Genomic DNA, 14,186 nt, shown 5'->3' with positions numbered 1-14,186 from the left:
GCACAGGGTGCCCAGAGCAGCTGTGGCTGCCCCTGGATCCCTGGCAGTGCCCAAGGCCAGGCTGGACGGGGCTTGGAGCAGCCTGGGACAGTGGGAGGTGTCCCTGCCCATGGCAGGGGTGGAATGGGATGGATTTTAAGGCCCCTTCCAACCCAAACTATTCCAGGGTTCTATGTTCTCTCTACCCTTGTGCTTGTGTAGAGAAAAGGGCTCCAAAAGAGCAGGAAAGGAACCTCCTGACAGGGTGATTCCCGTATCTCCCACATCCCTGCAATGCCATTTGCATCCAGCTCAAACCCAAGGATGCCCTGCATGAAATAAATTCTGCACCTGGGCTGCCCCTTGTGCTGGGCAGGAGAAGGCAGGAGAGAGCCCTTTCCCACAGGCTCCTCCACCCTCTGGAAGCACAGGCTCTCACAGAGCCTGCATGTGTGAAGGAAAGGGAAAAAAAGCCTTTCTCAATGCTAGGATTTCCTCCTGATGTAAATTTTCCCCACTGTGCCCGAGTGCAAGAGAAAGTATTTGCTGCACATCCTTTGGGTGTGAGGTCATTGAAATCCCCCATAATCCCCCAGAGAGGCTTTGGGAAAAAACTCTGGGACTTTTGGAAGGTGCAACATAACCTCTCTATCAGTGCTGCGCTGCTTTGTGGGGTGCAGGGGACGAGGAATAAAGTTTTCCACCCCCTAATGCAGAGCCCATAGGAAGATCCCTCTAACTGTGCCCACACAATGCATCCTGCCTTTTCTAATCCTTTTATTCCCGCTACAGCCAGCTCTGAAATTTCCTCAACGGCTGCAAACTTTTTAGGGTTTTATAATGGTAATCAGTGATTTTAGAGGAAATAAATCTCTCCCGGAGCCCATAGCTCCGGATAAAGCATCCCCAGGAATAAGTCAGGGAGAGCGTCGGCAGTGGAGAGTGCTACATTTCATGTGCTGCCACAGAAATGCTTTCTGGCTGAGGTCTAATATTAATCTATTTTGTCCCTGACATCCAGTAAAAACTACAGTGTAGCAAATGCTTTTAAAACATACATATTCAATAGCAGAGGCAATAAAGTATTCGGGACTGTTGGTATGAAGAAGGTTCACACGCACACAAATATCTTTGAAACTCCAGTTAATCAAGGTGTCAAAGTAACTAAAGCAGTTTTACAGATTTTATTGAAAATAAATCACTTTATTATATACTGAAATATATATTATTGTTTCCCCGTAGAGTTTTACTGTCTGCTCGCCTGCATTTCTTTCTTTAAATAGAGTATCTCCTGCCCTCTTTAGTCCGGTTTTTATAACTACATTGAGCAGGGAATTCAGTGGTAAAGCCCATCTTTAGCCTGCCTTCTCCTCCTGCCCTATGCAAATAGCCCATTATTAGCCATTTTCTGGCAGAAGTAGCTGAGAGGAAACCGAGGAGGAAATGATATAATGGCTCCAGAGCCCCACGTTTCCTCCCTGCCCAGCTGGTTGTGGGATGACCTTACGGTTAACTGGGAAGCTGGAGGTGGCACTGAACCTCAAAAGATTTACACCTTTGTCTCCTCATTGCTCAGAGCAGAGCTTCCATGCAGGGATGGGTAAAAACTGCACAGAACTCAGCCTGGGGAAGGTTCAAATGAGTGAAAGGAAATATTTGATGCGATCTAATGGACACCCTAATTGATATTTATAGACTTCCCAGGGAAACTTTTCGCTGGAGGTTTTTTAACTCCCATTATGGAGGAACTGCTTTCTTTCTAAAGATGAGATCTGACTCAGATCAATTGTTGTTAGACAATGCAGTCCTTTAAAATTCAGTGTTACATGAAGCTCCTATTAAGTCATCCATTGGCTAATTATTTTTCCCAGCCACAGTGCACATTTTCCAACAGCTTATTGCCATAAAATAATCACATTTCTATAAAGTTATCGCATCTACACCAAAAGCTCCTCCATCATTTTTCTTTTCAACATTTCTCCCTAAAGTTAAAAGATGTCTAATACAGTCCATGTATACAAAATAAATGCTTTCAGCATTTTGGACTGCTTTCTAAACTGATAAATTTCACCCTGATAAATGCAAATTCAGCAGCACTTCTTTTAAGATTACATTTATTTTTTCACCCCAAAACCGGTTTGAAGTGGAAGCGCGGTATCTAAAATGGATTTAGAATATTAAAAAATTGCATCTGTACTCAGGAATTTTATATATCTACGTATATTTATACATTTCTTATTCTACATCAACAAAATTCAATTTACATTTGCTGCTCAAGAGAGTGCTGAGGACTCACCCAGGTCTCTCCATCTCTCCTGGTTCCTCAGCAGGACAAAAGGGGGACCCAGGTGGTGGAAGAGGGCCAACCTGCAGCATGTGCACTCAGGTGCTGAATTCAGACTCACTGGAGCTTTTATTCACCCCTGGGCACTTCTAGGGTGTATTTTATGTTTTAACACTGATCTTTACAGTTTTTCATCCATGCAGACCCCAGTAACTTTAAATATAAAGCTCAAACTCTGTGGTTTCTGTTGCAAAGGATTTTACCCTCATGTCTTAACCTTTAAGCCGTAGCCGTGGCAAAAAAATACCAGTTTTCCAAATAAGTGTTTCATTGGGATTGTTATTCATCATCAGGAAGTTCCCAGGCAATTTCGATCACAGGGGAAAATAAAAAAGTACACGTTCTTAAGTAACCTGTACGTGGTTTCTTTCCAGCTGATCAGCCCTGATAGCACATCAAATTCAAAGGCTGGTGTCCAGCTATTAAAGGAGAATTTAATAGCAACAATGTGAGTGTGCCTTCCACACTTTAAAAACTGCCTGTAATCAAAATCTAATTAGTATTCTATTTTCCTAGTGGGAAAACTGAGAGAAATGCACACAGACAGACATGGTGTTAGATATTAAGCCAAAAGATGTCTCCAGAAACCAGCCATTCATCTCTTGCCTTTTTTTTCCCCTCTTCCTTTATCACCAACATCTTGTCTCTTGAAATATAGACATCACTAAATCAAAAACACTTACCTTTTCACATCATTATAGAATTGCTCAGATTAAATAAGAGCTCTGTACAGCTCCTCAAATCTCAGCTATGTTTTCAAACCACCAGGGAGGGCTAGTTCTTCCTGCTCACACAATTATCAAATTGTTGCTAATCTGAGCGTTCCCTGTATCAATCTCATTATTATTAAGTAGTTGGAATCACCTACGGATCTCATTAGCATCACTTGGAAAAAGGTCACAAGGTGACAGCTGCAATTTACTTTAAAATTATCACTGAAATAACCTTTCTGTTGTTAGACTATTTAGGTTGTTTCTGTGTATTTCTCACGTTAAAAAGCAGAACTTTAACGACCTTACAGCTCTACTCAATTTTGTTTGCTTGTTGTGGGATTTCATTCTCTGTTTGCTTTGGAAGTAACAGTGACACGATCACCCACCCTTTGTTTTCCTGGTGGAACTCCTGAGGTTACTGGGTGGCTCACACTGTAAAAGAAAGCGAGGTCAAATCACTAAAGATGAAGTCCTTTTGAAAAGTTAATTAGTCACTGAAAATGCATGAGCATTAAGGAAAAAAAAAAGAAAGAAAGAAATGGCAGTTTTAGCAGGACTTTCTCTTAGCAACTGCTCAGTTTTCATCATTTCATCTTTTAAAGGTGTCTGTCAGTTTTCCAGCCATAAAAATAGTCTTAAAGAGAAAAAAAGAAACAATTTTTCAATCTGAATAAAAAGCATGAAAAGTGCCTTCCTCATGCTTTCAGAAAAAAAAAAAAAAAAAAAAAGACTGCCAGAACTTGTTTATAAATTACAAGTAAACACAAAAGAGAACAATCCTTGCTGGCCGTCTCCCACTCACTTTTAAGTGGATCACTCTGCAAAATATTCTGCTGTTGGGTTGATATTTTTAGAGGGAAACATTTTTGCTCAGTAATGTGGAAATAAAATAACTGCAATCACTTCCTTCCTCTGAGAAAATGACACATAACATTTTATATTTAAAATTCAATTGAGAAAGAGACTGTATTTTTTACCCAAAGCCTTGGAGCTGTGCATTCTATTTTTATTTTTTTTTTTCTGGTCTGTGCAGACTTCTGCTGCATTTTGGATCTGAACTTAATAGAAGATGCTGCAAAAAGCAGCAGCTACAAGTAGTGGCAGAGACTTATCAAAAAAATATGCAAGGGCAGGACAGAAGAGATGAACAAAACAACACCCACAAGTTCAGAATATGATTGCTCTGGACTGTAAACTCCCAGAGATTTTCATTCCTGCCTTTCATTAATTCCTCTTACTCCTGAAATAGTATCAAGTGTGATTTCTTTTTAAAACAGCCTATAAGATCACCCATTTTTAGGCACAAAGCTGCTGTGCAAATCAGTCATAAAAACACCAAACGATCCCCACCAACGTGTGCAGTTGTTGCCACTTATAATGGTATTTAAGGAGCGTTTTGCACCTCTTCCCTTGTTATTAAGAAAGGGAGGGTGCACATTTTTAAGCAGATATTGCAATCTCTGCTCTCTCACCTGAAGTATTACCTCAGTGTCTACACCCTGTAATGACTCAACACCTTCTTGCCACTAACAAATGCATGAAACAGCTCTGACCAAAATACAAACCCCACAAATAATTACATGAAACAATGGATTTGTCTGTTTCAGAAGTAAATTCACCCAAAATGTGAAATGTCTCTGTCCAGACACAAACATCTCATTAGCAAACCCTTTGTATCTCCCTCTATTTACACTTGCTCACACAACTCCACTTAACAGCTCCTAAATGTAGGTCTTGTAATACAAACAGCCATAAAAACACAACACACACGGGCTATATATGTATGGATATTAATGTTTGCAATAGAAATCATATCCCTCTCTCTTCCAAAGGTGTCCTTTGTAGCTTCCTTGCCTTTTAAATTCAGCTATTCTTGAGCACAGTTTGTCTTTGAAATATGTCAGGATAATGCATTATTGAAGTACTGTACTGAGACTGTACATAAAATCAGTCACGTTCAACAAATTTCCATTTTACTTAGGGGTTTTTCTTTCATAATTATTCCTCACTTCTATCATAGCCCCATCCTCAGGAGCTCTCTGGTTACACCACTAAAATTTACCACATGCTACAGGTTATGTCTCCAGGGGACCTGCCATCAAGAGAAACTGAAGGTAAAGGAAGAAAGCAAAATAAAATACTTTTTCTGTCATTCCTGTGAATAATAAATGAACCAGGTTGCAAAATTAAGCACCAAACAGATGAGCTGGATTGGAAAAAAACTTCGTTAATTGACCAGATGCATCAGAATGGTTTATTTCTCAATGTACGGACTTTGAAAGCTGTGGGGAACGGCAAAACAAGGATTTAAAACCTGTCTTAAAACTTCTGGCATAAATTGGCAACGCTTGGTTCAAGAAAGGGTTAAATCTAACAAGCAGAAAAAAAGAAATTAACTAAAGTAAGGCCCTTGTGATACAATGACACTTGCTCTATGCTCTTACAGAGAAAAACACGATGATAAAACACCACAAAGAGGAGTGTTATGAATTTTATTAATGACTAGAAGACAGTGTGCAAAACATCAAAGGTCTGTGGAAAAGATTAATGACCCCGTGTGAGACTGTTTAATTACCTCCAGCTAATTAGATTCTTGACCAAATTTTTAATATCTGCATTCCTTCTAAAGCCTAATTGAGATTCCACATTATTTATCAATCTTTCAAAAAGCCCTTAGTGTGCTGCTTTTTTTTAGGTTTTTTTTTTTTTTCCCTTTGCACTTTGACTCCATTTATGGTCAATTATTAAATAAATAGCAAAGTAACCGTTCTCTCCAAACTGTGTATGTGGAACACTTTCTGCCTGTTTATTTTGACTGGGAGCCTATCGCTGGCATCTTTTATACATAATGAAGCACTCGGAGAAATAAACTGACCGGCTTCACTGTAAACAGCGGCGATAATATTTTTGTTATCTGGGCTGTGCTCAGGAACTCCTCATGTGGTTTCTGTAAATCAGCCTTTGCTGCTGTCAGTTAATCCTGACTCCCACGTACCTTGGGCCGGGCCCAGACCGGCGCGAGCGTTATCGCGCAAAGAGGAGAAGCCCGTCCTCGCTGCTGGATTATTTTCCCCCCATTCATGGAGGAATACTCCAGCCCTATAAACCACTGGTAAATGACTTGCTTTTCATAAGGAGATTCGTGTCAGAAGGCAAGGGACACCTGCAATAATTATTTCTTTTTAAAACCCCTTTGGATCTCCCGTTACCCCCAGTTAGAGCGACTGCTGTCTGCATCACACGTGAAGGCTGACCTTGGTTGAAGGTTTTCCTTGGCTTCCTTGACTTTGCTTTAAGGTTTTCCACACAACTTTTACCAATTCATTTTGGAGTGTAGGAAATGGGAAAAAGTCAGGCATTTCAAGGTCTGTGATGGAGAACGTATTTTTTGCGTGACTTTGGATAATAAAACTCTTCCCAGTTACATGGAAGCAGAGAATCTCTGCCCTCTTCCTTGCTTTAGCTATAAACCCAAGTCTTTGATTTGAAACCATTTGCTTTGAAAATCTTTTTGTACATTTTATTATAAATTAGAAAAACAAAGTGTGCACATGCAAAGTTGTATCTTTATACTGCATGTATAAAACAAAACACTTTGGGAGAATTTCTTTGCCATTTCATGTAGAATTTTTTTCAAATTATCCACCAGAGTTCAGCTCATTAAATCATACCACATACATGGAAATATAGGGGATAGATTAGAAGAAATATATATATTCTCTATTACATTTTACATGTTTTGTTATTTGTATAAAACATTGCTGGCTGGCACAACTATTAAAGTATCGAGGATTTTTTCCTCTGATGTAGACATGAGTGTCTGTATGTACAGACAGACACTGAAAAAATTCTACCACATTTTAATGTGTGCAACTCTAATAAATGTAGAGGGAACAGGACTCGGAGGGAGGGATCACATTTTTCATTATCACGTTTGCATCAAGCCCCATCCAATGGGACACAAACATCCAGGCACTATCACAAAAACACATCATTTAATAATATAAAAAAGTGTATTTCAAAATGGCAAAGAATGCAAAACAATACAAAAGGATAACGAAGCAGGCGTGGAAGAGACATGCAATACATCAATTTATTGGGAGTGACGAAATATCTCGTTACACACTAAATCACTCACAAGAATTCTGCAGGAATAAACTTATTTGGGATGCAGCAGTCAAAGCTACTTGATCTCTCTGATGCAGTAAAAAGCTTCAAGTGCCTAAAATCTGTGTATCCAGGTATTTATTGTGTGCTCCAATTGGTAGAGAACTGCTTCAAACCCATTAAATGCTTTATCCTTATAGATACAGGTATTAATAATATAATTTGTTTTGTATCAATGCACCATAAATTAGGATCATGCTTTTATGTTCGTTACTGGGTAAAGAAAGGATTAGGGGAAAAAAAATGACCCCCACAGAGCACCCACTTTTTGCAAAACTGAGGCATTTTTGCAAATTTTTACCCTTATTTCTTTCACCAGGCTAAGCAGGGTCAGTGTGTCTCTCTCCTAGACTGCACCCACCTGTCTGAGGGATTCTCTCTGTGCCTTTTACATCTGATCCACAGCTTCAGCCCCAAATGTGTGACAGGTGACGGATGCTGCTGTGTTTTGGGAGGACCGTAATGGATATTGGTACTGAAGCGACTGATCTGGACAGACAAGGTGGTGATGGGATTAATTCAAATGCAATTCAGGCCCAGTTTAATCAAATGCTGCATGGCTGCTTTAAACCAAGCATTTGATCTGGGTTTAGAATGTCATCAACCCAGGGAGACCCTCTTTTAGTCTGGGTTGGCTTCCCCTGAGCTGCTCCCCAACCAGGCATCCTCCAGCTCCAGAGATTTCTCTTCTCCCCCCTGCCACAACACAGGCTGCTCCACGGAAGTTTCACACAAATCACAGCACACTGACAAACTGAGCAATCCTGTATGGAATCATGGAATCACAGAACCATTAGGGTTGGGAAAACCCTCTAAGACCATCAAGTCCAACAGTTAACACAGCACAGCCAAACCCACCACTACCCCTTGTCCCTAAGCTCCACCTCTCCACATTTTTTGACATTCAAATCTCCACTTACTCCATTTCCAACTGTATATGTGCTGCTGGTGGTGCAAAAATCATTTCAAAACAAACAAACAAACAAACAAAAATCCACCCCCACAAAGCAAACGGCAAACCAAAAGCTCAGTCCAACCTGACCCAGTACAGAAAACATCTTTGCTGAGGAAAAAAAACCTGGGGATTTGTGCAGCATCCAAAAAAGGTAGTGAGAGGCTAAGGGGAGGGCATGAGGCAGCAGGAGCATTCACTTACTTTAAAAGAGAATTTATTAGCCCAGTCTTGCCCCTGTGGCCTTTGAGAGAGTCAATAATGTGCTTGTCTCCTTGTGCCTCACCCAGCTCTTCCACCTAGGAAAGGCAGGCGGACACCTCCACTGCTGCTCCATAATCTGCATCCCCATGGGAGGGACACTCACCCCACAGGACGACACCAAGGCCAGAGCAGAATTTCTGCGTTTTCTGCTAATATTCATTCTCAGTGTTCTTGTCAGAGTTTCTTCATTCCATCTCGTACTGGGTATTTGAAGTAACAGAACAATGGAAGCTGAGTAATTATACTGAAAGAACAGAGTAAGACAAATTTTGTTGTTTGGATTTTTGTTTTGCTGAATTTTAAATAATCTGTTTTGTCCTAACCTGCTGAATTAGTGTTTGCCTTTATGCCAGTATGTTCTTGTAGATCTGGAACTCTTGCATAATTTCACATCTTTCTACACCGAGCCTGCCCAAAACCAAGATCACTTCTAACTTAAAGTGCTCCTAAAAATTTGAAGTGCTCTATTAATTTTAAATTGCTCTACATCATGTCTGCTTAGAATCCCAACTGCTTTCTCACGCAAAAAATATTAAACTATAAAACACACATCTGCAACATAACAGCTACCCAGCTTTTTTTTTTTTTATTATTTTAAAGATCAGCTTTCTCTCTTTTTGCTTTATCTTTGAAAGAAAAAAACGCTCTCGGAGAAAAATAATAGAACGACTCATCACACGTTTTATTGCGAGCCTCCGTCTATTGAAAACCTTTTAGGTTTGTCACAGGACTAAATATATTTTATGTCTACCAATTGGTAGCACATAGTCCAGCCCATTAACCTGCTGACCTCAATAAATTATGATTTCCTGGCAGGAGCAGTATCCCTGGAAGATTGACACATCCCCAAACGTGCTCCGAGGGTTAACGATACTCCCCAGGATTTTTACAAGACGGCTCCTGATCCGAGACTTCTGTCTCAGGCAGCTCTTTCGAAAATGTTCTCAAAGCCTTTGGTGTTTTTAGAACCCTGACTTTATCCTCAGCAAGGGGAAGAAATGGCATCGTTTCCAGCTGAGCCCATCACGTTATCTGTGGAACAACAAAGCCCTGGTGCTCCACCGGCACAGCTTCCCCGCAGGGCACCTTCGCCAGCCAAGCCTTGGCCCCCGCTGTGAGGTCACAGAGATGTCCCTCTGCTTCCCTTTGCTCACATCAGTTTTCCATGGAGCAATCCTCTCACCTGACCCTTGGGGGTCTGTGCAATCCAGTCCTGGCTGTCTCCCACCACCTCTGTCTTCTCTTTGATGTTTATAAATGGATGTTGTTAAAAGGAACTTGTTGAGTGAAAGACAAAGGAACTCTACTGGGAAGTTAAGGCTGACTCAGTATAAAACTGTACTTAACTCAGGGTAGTGGCAGGCGTTGGTGGCCAGGCTAATTTTTAGGACAGATTTTTAAGCTGAAGGCCTCTCATTTCCCGTACTTGCACAGCAACTCCAGCACTAACAAGTGGATTCACTGTCAAAGTCATTTTCTTTGTGCCACTGTATCTGAAGTAGCTTATATTAATCTATCAAAAGGTCACTGCTCCTTTAGTGAGTGACCATAAATATACACAAATACAAAAACCATGCTCTGAGCATGCCACAGATCAAGCTCCTCCAGATCCATATAGATTTGCTACTTTGCCATGAAGATGTAAAACCAGCTGAGTGATGGGATGAAGCAATAACCCTTCCCAGCCATGGTGCTTTATCTTGGGAGTAGCCTGGGACGTGCTGGTTATTTACACACAGTCCATCACAAGAAGCTGCTCCTGGGATATTTTCCAAGTAACAGGTTCACACAAACTTTCTTGACTTTAAATTCAATTCAACTGAATTGAATTAAATTTAAATTCACACAAACTGTCTTGACTGGATCTCTATGTGCACTCTTCTCTTCAGAGCATCTCTGCTACTGGAGCAGCTGTTCTCATGCTGGGGACATGAATTTTTGTTGGGAGGGGCAGCTCATCTGTCACCCGAGATTAGAAGGTACATTCCCAGCTAACCAAGGAGCCACCTGCCTGCCTTGACCAAATTCCAGTTTCTTTTCTGGAATAATCCCAACTGCATCCACATGAACCTCTGCAGGAGAGCAGGATCAGTTAGTGACACAAACAAGGCTCCTACCTGGAATGGAATGTAATATCTCATAAAAAGGAGAGGGACTGGAAGAGCTTTAAGGTCCCTTCCAGCCCAAACCATTCTGGGATTCTGTGATGATTCTATGAAATAGGAATTAGACCAGAAACACTGCAACAAATCAACAGCAACAAAACTGGAGGGTAATCTCAGCTCTCCCTCTGGGAATTACATTTGCCCTGACTGAGGAGGAGTCCCACAGCCATCCCTGCTGCCCACAATGGTGGAGCTCCCTCCTGCAGCCCTGAACTGCCTTTCTGCAGGACAATGACTGCTCCTGCCTGGAAGTGTGACTGAAGCATCCTGTGTAACTTTTAGCTGTAACTCACAACCATGTTGAATATTTCTTCTTCCTTACCTCTCAAGGGAGTTATGGGGAAGTTATATTTTGGGAATATTATGGGAAAGCAGTGGGACATACCCGTGAATCCACCTTAGCTGTAAAACCTCCATCACTACTGGAGTTTTTCCACTCTGAAGCTCTGTATCAGGAAACACTGGACTCACATTTCCCCTTTACCTGACTGCAAGATATTTAAAATAAAGCAGCTACAGCTGCCATAAAAACCCATCCATCTCTATCCCATCCCCTGGGTCAGCCTTCTGCCACTTGAATCTTCTCAGAGTCCAAGTTTCCTGGAGAAGCCTTTGGTTCAATAAAATATTTGCTGGATGCAAAACCTGTGGTTATATTGGGTTTTGTTAAGCAGTTTCCTAATAAAGGGCAATGCATGTTGAGCCTTCATAGTAACTCAGATGTGACACAAATAATACAGCAGATAATTACAGTGCCCTTTCGCTCACCTCAAATTTAAACAAAGGTTAAGCTGCCCTTTAGAAAAGTAAATATTTTCTCTAGTCAAATAAGTGTAGACACCTTTAGAAACAAGGATATATTGCCAAACTAAACTGAATGGAAAATGGTTACAATAGAATAATTTCAAAATATAAAGGATGCAGAGCTGCTCAGCAGAAGCAGCAGCCAGACATCCTGGCATCATGGACGGCCCCTTACCTTACAAAATTCCCAGGCTGGTCTCCATATGTTTTCCAAAAACTGTTGCTTGAAATTTCTGTCTGGTCACAGCAGATAGGAGAGAGAAATATTAAAAATAAGAAAGTGCATAATCTCCTCGTCCCCTTAAGTCTAGTAAACAATTTATATCAAATTTCATACAACAGAACGAATCCACGGACCTTTAAGTAATTAAGAAACAGACACTGAAGCTTAAAAAATAAACTTTAGGGGAAATCTCCCATAGTGGCCAGGAAATGGCTCGTAGGTTTTATTTAGCTCTCCTAGTCCAAGGTTTAGCTGTGAGGGAGATAAGAGCCAGGTGTGTTTTGCACATCTAATTTGTTTAGTCTGAAGCTCTTTCAAACAGCACTTTTCAACTCCGAGTCTGCACCCGACTTCTAAAATCTTGGTCTGGGATGAATTGGTGTCAGATATAGTCAGGGGCCCTAAATCAGAAGGATCACCTTTGGGGGAGGGAAATTGTCAATTATTTCTGGTGTGCCTGGTTTTGGGGGCTGGAGGGTGGTCAGGCATCCTTCTGTCAGCTGCGTTAAGATGGAATCATAGACCCATTAAGGTTGGAAAAAACCTCCAGGACCATCAAGTCCAACCTTTGTCTGGTCATCATCACTTGCACTAAACCAAAAATCCCCCCTCTACTCGTGTTTTGGACATTTTCAGAGATGGTGACCCCAGCAGATGCTCCAGATGACCACCAAAAAGTCAGCGTTGTCCAATAAATCCTCTCATACCAAAGGCAAAACCATCCTGAAGGTCCCTTCCAAGGATTTAGGCCCAAATCACCTCTCTGCTGAACTGCCCAGTGAGAAGCTGATAAATGCCCAAACATGTCTGATTTTCTACTTTGAGATGAGCAAGCCATGAGTCGCCTCTGGATGGGGGAGGCAGCTGAGTGTGTGTGGGAAGCTGAGAGGAGATTCATCCTCCAGGGATGCGCGGGATGAGGCTCCACGGCTGCAGATCAGCAGCCACACTTCACATTAGCAGAGCTAGGTAGAGGCTCTGTAAAGCTGACAGAGATTTTAAAAACTTTGGTTCTTAATATTTTGACCTTCAACCACCTCTGGCAATAAAGGAATTGCAAGATGTTTGAAAGAATCATTTTATCCCTGAAAAAAAAGGGTTAATTTGTGACAGTAACATTCACAATGCTGCAGGAGAGGGCAAACCAGAAGAAAACATGTAAAATATCCATCATGACCACTTCAGTGTTGACTAACCTGACTTCCAGGCTCTGCTTGAGTCTCCCAATCCTATTGGGTGTAAGTCACATCCAACTTCAACCGTACGTGCATTTTAACGAGCATTAATCGTGCCCTTCTCTGTTTGATCCACTATAAAAAAACAGTCAATGAATTTACACCCTGTTACTTATTCATGAACAAGTTGTGCCCCTGAATTTTAACATGTTATGCCTTAAACCATCAGCTGTATATCTGCTTTATGTGATGCTCCTACATAAGCTGGCAGTCCATCAATTTCGTGTCCATACATTTCTTTGAAAGCTATATTATAATTAGAGCTTAGGTTAATACTATTCTGTAACCATAAAACAGACGTAAAATAATTATAACTCATTTAGTGAAATTAGAAAAAGAGCAATTATTAGACTCCCATTGTGAGGCTTTGCTGTGAGGGACAGACAATCTATCTGCAAGATGTACTTTAAGAACACCATTTTGAAAGAAATAAAGTAGATAAATTACTGTTTTGTTTGGGTTTCAGAAAACTTAGGCCCATAAATACAAGTTCAACTGTTACAGCGGGAAACCCCGTGTCTGTCCCCTCAGGGCCCCTCTCCCAGGGCTCCATGGCAGAGGGAGGAGACCCCAACATCTCACCCGTTTTATTTTAATAAAAAGAAGTGAAAACAACTGGATAAACATAACAAGAACAGTTTTAAAATAATACAAGCCACCCTCCTGAGCCTTTAAATGTCCAAACAGATTCTGTGGAACATCTTAGGGCTCACAGAAAGGAGACAGGACTCTCCGGCCATGCTTTGTGGGAAAACTGAGGCAGGAGAGGGTTTAATTTCTTCCCTCCCCCTTTTCATCCCCCCCCTCGGCATTGGAGAGGAGTTGTAGGAAAAAGGAATTGTATAGGGAAGAAGCCATGGGGTGCTGATTAGGAATAAACTGGTGATGGGGTAAACTTAGGACAGAGTTCATATTGGGTATAGGGTAAAAAGGGAAAGTACGCTGGGGGTAGGGAAGTTGCTGGGATGGATATTGTTTATAATTTTGTGCATAACGGCTGCCTTTGACGGGAATACCTCCAGGCCCAGTAACATTCGCTGCTTGTAAACCCTTCTTTCCTTGCACTATATCAAATTGTACAACTTCTCCATCTCCTACACTTCGCAGGTAATTTTTAGGGTTATTCCTTTTAATAGGAATACCGGTTCTATGGATGAATAAATCTTCCCCTGTATCATCTCGCGTTATAAATCCATAGTTGTTTTTTACATTGTACCATTTCGCAGTTCCTGTGACTTTTGTTGCTGTAACTTCTCCTATCACATGCTTGCGTGTTCGTCTTGGCTGCTGGTCCCACGTGGCTGCTGGTCCCACGTGGCTGCTGGTCCCACGTGGTGGCT

General features: G+C 41.3%; 1 long non-coding RNA gene across 1 annotated transcript in view; it reads right to left on the bottom strand.

Moving 5' to 3' along the window:
• Window positions 1-7,104: 7,104 nt before the first annotated feature.
• The window catches only part of LOC108448168, a 24,964-nt gene continuing 17,882 nt past the window's right edge, over window positions 7,105-14,186 (bottom strand). The window contains exons 4-6 of the long non-coding RNA XR_001863964.1: window positions 12,808-12,921; window positions 11,564-11,625; window positions 7,105-8,663 (exon numbers count right to left, since the gene is read on the bottom strand). This is a non-coding gene — a long non-coding RNA (uncharacterized LOC108448168). The remainder of the gene's footprint in view (window positions 8,664-11,563; window positions 11,626-12,807; window positions 12,922-14,186) is intronic.

This window comes from Corvus brachyrhynchos, unplaced genomic scaffold (assembly GCF_000691975.1).
Source record: "Corvus brachyrhynchos isolate BGI_N302 unplaced genomic scaffold, ASM69197v1 scaffold126, whole genome shotgun sequence".
In the NCBI taxonomy this organism is placed as follows: domain Eukaryota; kingdom Metazoa; phylum Chordata; class Aves; order Passeriformes; family Corvidae; genus Corvus; species Corvus brachyrhynchos.
This window is presented reverse-complemented; position numbering and strand designations above follow the sequence as displayed.